Here is a 6640-nt window from a genome sequence, read left to right as displayed (position 1 = left end):
AGATATCCTCAGAGGATCAACAGGGACACATTGCAGGCCTACCTTCCTCCTTTAATTGCCCTGAAGTCTCAGGCTAGGTTTGTATCTGTAAGCCTGGGTTCCCAGACAAGAGCCAAGCATAACTGGTATCCAGGAGCTGACCAAAACAAATGCAGAGACCCACAGCCAAACATTAGACTAAGCTTTTGTGGAGGAGATGGGGGAAGGAATGAGGAACCAGGAGGAGATAGGGACTCCACAAGAAGAGCAATAGAGTCAACAAACCTGTACCCTTGGGGGTTCCCAGAGACTAAGCCACCAACCAAACAACATACAATGGCTAGGCCTAGCCTCCTTCCTTACACACACACACACACACACACACACACACACACACACACACACATTTACTTGCCCAGGGAACCAGGGTGGTAAAAGCCATGCAGGGAAGGCTGCAGATATGCAGCTTGGTCTTCATGTGATCCTCCAACAGCTAGAGTGGCGGCTGTCTCTGACTCTGATGTTTGCTGCAAATCTTGTTCCCCTAACTGGTTTGCCTTGTCTGGCCTCAATGGGAGAGGATGTACCTAGTCCCGTAGTGACTTGATATGCCAGTGTTCTATGATACACAGAGGTCACCTTCCCCTTCTTAGAACTGAAGGAGAGGGGTTGGGGGAGGGAGGACTGGGAGGAGAAAGGTGGCTGCATAGAGATGTAAATAAATAAATAAATAAACAAACAAACAAACAAATAAAGTGAAATTGTGAAATTCACAGATAAATGGATGGAACTAAAAAACATCATCCTGAGTGAGGTATCCCAGAGCTAAAAAGACAAATATGGTATGTATTTGTTTATATGTGGGTATTAGTTTTTAATTCAATGATAATCATGATATAATCTGTAGACCCAGAGAAATTACGTACAGAGTAAGAGACCGGTGGGTACAGATAGATCTCATTAGGAAAGGGAAACCAAATAGCTAGCTATGCTGTAACAGGTGAATCAAATTGGAAAGAGGAAAAGAGAGGTATAGAGGGAAGGAATATAGAAAGAAAAAGCTAAAATAAGGGCTACTTGAAGGCTTATATGGATAATACAGTGGAAACTTTTTAATAATATAGATATTTAGATGATCTTGACAAAAGTGTCAAATAAAAGGGTAGACAGAGCTCCAAATGGACATCTACACAACTCATTGAACATGGTGAAGTCAATCTGGACTCACTGAATCATGGCGAAGTCATGGTGAAGTCAATCTGGACTCACTGAATCATGGTGAAGTCATGGTGAAGTCAATCTGGACTCACTGAATCATGGTGAAGTCATGGTGAAGATCATGTAGCATCTTTACTACATGATATTATTCTGCATGCTACCAAAAGAGAAACAAATACGAAGCCAGCCATAAATGCTTTGATCTACAATGGTGTCCTGCCTAAAAGATATGCTAGTACACTGGTGGCATAAACTTTTAAAGTAGCCAACCAATAATTGATTTGACTTAAGGTACACTCTATAAGATGCAATATATACCCAGTATTGATTGGGTGACCATGAATCAGAAACTAGATAGCCCAGGGAACCAGGGTGGTAAAAGCCATGCAGGGAAGGCTGAAACAAGCAAGTAAGCTTCCTGGAGATGGCCTACCCTTTTGCATGGCTGTGATGGGTGAATACTGGAAAAGTAGAGCCTAGGAGCTTCATCCCAAAATTGCTTCTTGCTGCTGACATACATTCTTATGTTTGTCATTGCTGTATCCCTCATTTTTCTGACAAGGTATGATTGGGCAAAGAAAGACCCTTTCTGCCTATAGTCTGTTATAATTGGTTTCTGGGCTTATCCCACACTATTGGACAGACTTGCTGAAGAATCAATATGAACATGAACTTTCATGAATTCATGCTGTTTAGATGAGTTAATGATTTTATAGAATTTCTGATTTGGTTCAAATAATTTTAGGAAGTTTAAATAATTGAAAGAAAGTCTAAGGAGATGTTTTTGTTGTTTTTCCAGAAAGATATAATAAAGTTGGAATCAAGAATAGAATGTGCCCCCTCCTCATAGAATACTAAGTAAAGGTTGCCTTAAAAAGAGCACAGTGAGCTCTGACGCACCAAAGCCAACAAACTGTACTAGGAAGAAATATATTCTGGGACAGATTTATGATCAAGGAAAATCTTTCATTCTAGGTCAGGTCCAAGGATGAGGCTATATGCGTGCATTATGATAAAGCAGTGCCATGTAAAACTATTGCTTTGAAGTTATAATGATCTTATAGAATGAAACACTGCTTTGGACTTACAGTCAACATGCTGCTGTTTCTATGTATAGAGGACGTTTGTCTGAGAAGCTGTATAAAGGCTGAAGCTCTGCTCCATCCACCAAATGTGTATACATATTATGAACATATCAACATACATATGAATGCATGTAGGTATAAATGTATGTATATAAGAATGCTTGTGTACTTGTGAAATTGATGAAACTGGTGCTCTGACCTGGTTGAGTGTGTGTCTTGGGTATGTATGATTTTTTCCTCTTTCCTTTTTGTTCTCACCAGCCTCTTAAGAGTTAAAAGAACTCAGAGTTTCTCAGAAATCACAGAGAGTGCCAGTCCCAAGTAGTTAAATTTCTTTTTCTACCTGCCACCTGCCCCCCTGCCCCCATGCTATCAGCAGTAGTTAATTGCCAGAAGCCAACAGCTCTGCTTCCAGAAGAGCAAAAGAGAACTGAGTTGCCAGAGCTATCTGGTTTGGCCTATCTAACTCCTTAGTCCTGCCATAGTTTATAGGGATATCAGGGCCAGTCCTTGACACTAGGGCATAACCAAATAATACTGTTCTAAAAAGGAAATAAAAAGTAGCAATAAAATGACTTTTAATGATATTCTGCTATACTCTCAGACCAGTGGCTTGCTCAGTCACCATTAGAGAAGCTTCTTCCATAACAGATGGGAACAAATAGAGTCCAACAGCTAGATATTATGTGGAAAGTGAGAGACCTTAGAATACTCAGACTTTCATGGAATTTCTTTATTAAATCTCTTCCCTCAGGGTTTAGGAAACCCCATGGAAGAGGAGGTAGAAAGATTGTAAGAGCCATAGGACACCAAAACAAAACAAAACAACAACAACAACAAAAACCAAGACCCTTTTAATCAACACAAGAAAAGCTCCTAAGATTTCCTGGAGACTGAGGCAACAAGCACAGGGCATGCATAACTCTGCACCAGGTCCTCTGTGTATATTTTACGTCTTCCAGTTTAGTGTTTTCATGCGATTCATGAGTGTATCTTTGACTCTCAGGCCTACTCTTGAGCTCTTTTCCTTCTATTTGTTTGCCTTGTCCAATTCTGATGTGAGAGTTTTTGCTTTATTTTATGATTTAGAAAGCTATTTTTTTCTAATGAGAGATTGAAAGGCAGTGGATCTGGATGGGAGGGGAAGGGAGGATCTGAGAAGTAAAGGAGGAGGGAAACCGTAATCAAGATACATTATATGAGAAAAATAAATCCATTTTCAGTAAAAGAAAATCTATCTAGTATGAAAGACAGAAAGAATATTATTTCTGTCCCAAGTGATACAACTTTAGCAAACTCTAGTTTTCACATATAGAAAAAAATAGTGGAAACTAATGAAAACACTTACTTTTATAGTAGGATACAATACCAACATACAAATGCTGGTTGAATTTTAATATACTAATGGTAACTGATTCATAAAGAAAAAATTTAAATACATTTAAAGCGATTTAAAACCGCTTAGAAACAAGTTCACTCAGGAAGATGGCATGTTTTTAACAGTAACCAAGACAAAGCATTCTCGAAGGGAATGTAAATAGGTGCAGACAGGTAAATGAGAAGCCACATTGTGTTCATGGATTAAAAACACAATACCTTAAAGTGACCAAAGACTTTGGTCGAATTCTGTAGTTTTTCAAAATAATAAACAACAACAATGAAAAGTTTAATCATAATGTGTGCCACACAGTACCCACCTGACATGTTTGTGTCAGAGTCTACTCAGCCTTTCCCCTATCCGTGTCATCCCAGGTGCTGAGAGTTTGAATTGTGTGAATCAAAGATGGAATATGTATGCTCTTTGAGTACACAGCCACCGAAAGAAACACTAACCAGAAGAATAGAAGTTATTGAGATGCTGGGTGATACAGGTTTTTAGTCCCAGACTCTTAGAAAGCTGAGGCAAGAGAATTAAAACTAAAGGCCTGTTTTGGTTATACAATGTGTTTTAGGTTAGCCTCGGCAACCTAGTAAGACCTTGTTTCAAAAGTTAAAAGAGGCCTGTAGATGCAGATTAGTGGTAAAGTGGGTGTCTGGCACACAAGATAGCTTGGGTTTAACACTCTGATACTGTGTAAAGTAAAAATTATGCTTAATATGTAGCGGATCCCAGTGTATAAGCTTAAATAGAATTGATTTAATGTATCTAACAACTTGTGAGGTTATTATTGTATACTTTTTTCTTTTCTCTTCCTTCTCCTCCTCCTCTTCCTCTTCCTTCTCCTCCTCCTCCTTCTCTTCTCTCTCCTCCTCCTCCTCCTCTTCTTCTTCTTTCTCCTCCTCCTCCTCCCCCTCCTCCTCCTACTCCTCTTCCTCCTCTTTCTCTTTTCCTCCTCCTCCTCCTCCTCCTCCTCCTTCTCCTCTTCCTCTTTCTCCTCCTCCTCCTTCTGTAAACAGATTCTCAGAGTCTCATTCATATAAGTTCAACCTGGTCTGGGCTTCTGCATCTTCATCCCTCAGTCTCCTTTACACTGAGATCATAAGCCACTAAATCTAATATGTTCTCTCCATTTTTTGGAAAGGGAAACTGAGACAAGTGTATAATCTCAAAGGAGATTCCAAAATGAATCCCATGACAAAGGTTAGTAAATTGAATGTATGTATTTCTCTAGACTCTTGAAGTATTTGTTTTTATTAAGGAACAAAGAAAAAAGTTTCAGAGAATAGAATGGAGACTTGTTGAAGGGAAGAAACTATCAGTGTGCATAAAAGCATACACACATACCCACACACACACACACACACACACACACACACACGCTCACACACATGCACACACAGACAGACAGATCTGTTCCCTCATCTAATGTAAAAGCTACAGAATGGAAGAATGGCTTCCTTATGTGGTCAAGGAGAATAATCATGAACTTGGGTGGTGTGATGTGGAAGGAATTCTATGAAGCATTTAAAGTCAAGAAATTGAGGAAGAGCTCAGTGGCCTCATATAGAAAGAATAAGTCAGATTTTGATTTTTGCAAATTACTTGGAAATATGGAAATATCCACCAAAATTTCCTTTTACTGAACACGCCTGCACAACGGAGTGTCTATTCCAGGTCTTCAATACCATAGGAAGAGATGGTAGACTGCTTGTCAAGGGATACTAGTTCTCAGAGAGAAGGAAGTTAAGTTTAGAAAATGAAGTAATTGTTTCAATCCACTAAACAGTAATTTGGTGACTGTGTTCAGAATGGTGAATATTTATTTTTGTCCCCAGGGAGTAGTTTTAGTTATGAAGAGAATCTGGATAAAAAACACACACATTAATAAACTCAGGAATTCCAACACAATTGGCAATGCAAAGTGTTAATTAACTTGAAGCCTGTGCTATCTCATGGGGTAATAGCAATGTACTTTTTCTGTGGTTAGAGAATATTTAACTAATAATTTGAGTTTATATATTCACTGTAGGTGGCAAAGTGAAAACTTTACAGGCAGAGAATTTGTGTGGTTTGAAACATTATTTATAAACACTTACAAATATCACACTCTGCCTGGTTTCCAATTTGATGTAACAATTTAATGTAGAAATCACCATAAAGAAGGAGTTGTTTTCAATTCTTATCTTCCTTTATTAAGGAAGTAATTTGACAATTGTATGAATAGTTTGCTTTAGTGACTAACATAAAGTTTGCATAATAAAGGTGCATTTCCTGCATGGTTTTGATTTGTCAGCTGACTTACATAGCCTCTGAGAGAAATGGAGAAAATAAAACAAAACAAAAAGCTGGAGCCCAGGCATCAGAGTTCAGCAGCTACTAAATACTGTGTGCTGTGCTGCGTGGTTGTGCACATGTGTGATGTGCTGTGCTGCATGGTTGTGCACATGTGTGAGGACTGTGTATGACTGGTTATCAGGATGGTAGCTGCAAGGACTGATAAGGAAAAGGTACCTTTTGTTTCTTTTGCTGTACAATATTTTCATGTGCACTGTCCTCAAATGGAGTACGTTGTTAATCTGCAGTAGAACACATTGTCATAGACTCCCTGACATCAGACTTTCGAGGGTTGAACCTTTTCAGTCTGTTTCTTTAATTGTGACATGTTTGCCATGCAGCTGTTTGTGCTCTGACTCTTTGGGCATTCATTCTTGTGATGCTAGATTTTTAGTTAGCGTACATAGCTACAGTTGCAATTCGTCATAGAATTATGATGTGTCATGATAAAAACTGTGTGGTAGCAGTGACTTATTTTCATGAGAAAGGGTAGTTTTTTTCTTTTCTTAAATGAAAAAACAAGCCATCCTTATAGAAAGCATTCATGGGCTGAATGGTTATGTGATTTGCCTTCTTAAGAAGGAAGACCAAAAGGTGGACATTTCATTCCTTCTTAAAAGGGAGAACCAAATACCCACGGAAG

General features: G+C 38.8%; 1 long non-coding RNA gene across 1 annotated transcript in view; it reads right to left on the bottom strand.

The window, feature by feature from the left end:
- Positions 1–1069: 1069 nt before the first annotated feature.
- Positions 1070–6640, bottom strand: part of LOC116088173 — a 17742-nt gene continuing 12171 nt past the window's right edge. The window contains exon 2 of the long non-coding RNA XR_004117800.1: positions 1070–1354. This is a non-coding gene — a long non-coding RNA (uncharacterized LOC116088173). The remainder of the gene's footprint in view (positions 1355–6640) is intronic.

The sequence above is a fragment of the Mastomys coucha genome, unplaced genomic scaffold, assembly GCF_008632895.1.
Source record: "Mastomys coucha isolate ucsf_1 unplaced genomic scaffold, UCSF_Mcou_1 pScaffold14, whole genome shotgun sequence".
NCBI classification, from domain to species: Eukaryota; Metazoa; Chordata; class Mammalia; order Rodentia; family Muridae; genus Mastomys; species Mastomys coucha.
This window is presented reverse-complemented; position numbering and strand designations above follow the sequence as displayed.